The following is a 1,299-nucleotide window of genomic DNA, read 5'->3' as shown; positions in this document are numbered from 1 at the left end:
TTTGTATGAAATTCAAAACTGATGCAACATCACATCAGATTGAAGAATACGCTCTCGAATCTTCACACTTCCCAGCCGTTACCTACTCATTCTCCTGACCACCTCCTGCCTCCACATGACAGCAGGCAAAGCACCGTCCTGCGCCACTTAACACTAGGAACACATTCTGAAAAACGCACTGTGAAATGACTCTGTCACCGTGAACATCACACCGTGTGCGTGCAGAAACCCAGACGCTAGAGCCGACCACACACCTGAGCTGGGTGGAATTTGCCCCTGTGCTGCAAACCATGACAGTATACAGGCATCCTACATCCAGTGGGGAGCTGTGACACAGGGGCAAATATCTGAATATCTGAACATATCCAGGCCAAGCACGGTAGCTCGGGCCTGTAATGCCAGCACTGTGGGAGGCCGAGGCGGTTGATCACTCAAGGTCAGGAGTTTGAGACCAGCCTGGTCAACATGGCAAAACCCCATCTCTACTAAAAACTAGTCAAGCGTGGTGGCAGGTGCCTGTAATGCCAGCTACTTGGGAGGCTGAGGCAGGAGAATCGCTTGAACCCAGGAGGCAGAGGCCGCAGTGAGCCAAGATCGCGCCACCGCACTCCAGCCTGAGTGACAGAGTGAGACTCCATCTCAAAAATAAAAATAAAAACATCTAAATGTAGAAAAGGTACAGTAAAAATACGGTATTATAATCTTTTGTTCTTTCTTTCTTTCTCTTTTTTTTAAAAGACCAAGGTCTTGCCCTGTTGCCTAGGCTGGCATGCAGTGGCACAACTGCAGCTCACCACAGCCTCGACCTCTTGGGCTCAAGTGATGCTTCCGCCTCGGCCTTCCTAGTAGCTGGGATCACAGGCACGCACCACCATGCCTGGTTAATTTTTGAAGTACAGTTTTATAATTTTATGGGATTGTGGCCATATATGTGGTCTGCTGTTGACTGAAATGTCATTATGCGTTGCATGACTAGCTAATGAAAGTCACAGCAAAAGCAGAGGCTTCATCAGGGAGGGGAAGAGTAATGTTTATCCCAACAGGATGGGGTACTGCTGATAGGATAAAGTCAACAGAACAGAAGCTACTATTTCTTTTTAAGGGAAACAAGATGGCAAACGAAGGGTGGGTCAAGAGACACGGCTTTCTCTTCAAGTAGAGCAATTCTACCCGCCTCGCTCACATGACCAACATCAACCCCAAAGAGGCCAGTGGCATTTAAGGGGAGAAGAAGTAAACTTCAGGCCGGGCGTGGTGGCTCACACCTGTAATCCCAGCACTTTGGGAGGCCGAGACAGG

General features: G+C 48.9%; 1 protein-coding gene across 1 annotated transcript in view; it reads right to left on the bottom strand.

Annotated features, from left to right (window-relative positions):
- The window catches only part of RNF213 (ring finger protein 213), a 148,406-nt gene that overhangs the window by 51,509 nt on the left and 95,598 nt on the right, over positions 1 to 1,299 (bottom strand). The window lies entirely within an intron of this gene.

This window comes from Colobus angolensis, unplaced genomic scaffold (genome assembly GCF_000951035.1).
Source record: "Colobus angolensis palliatus isolate OR3802 unplaced genomic scaffold, Cang.pa_1.0 Scaffold1, whole genome shotgun sequence".
Classification (NCBI taxonomy): Eukaryota; Metazoa; Chordata; class Mammalia; order Primates; family Cercopithecidae; genus Colobus; species Colobus angolensis.
Note: the sequence above shows the minus strand (reverse complement) of the source record. Positions and strands in the feature narration are given on the sequence as shown.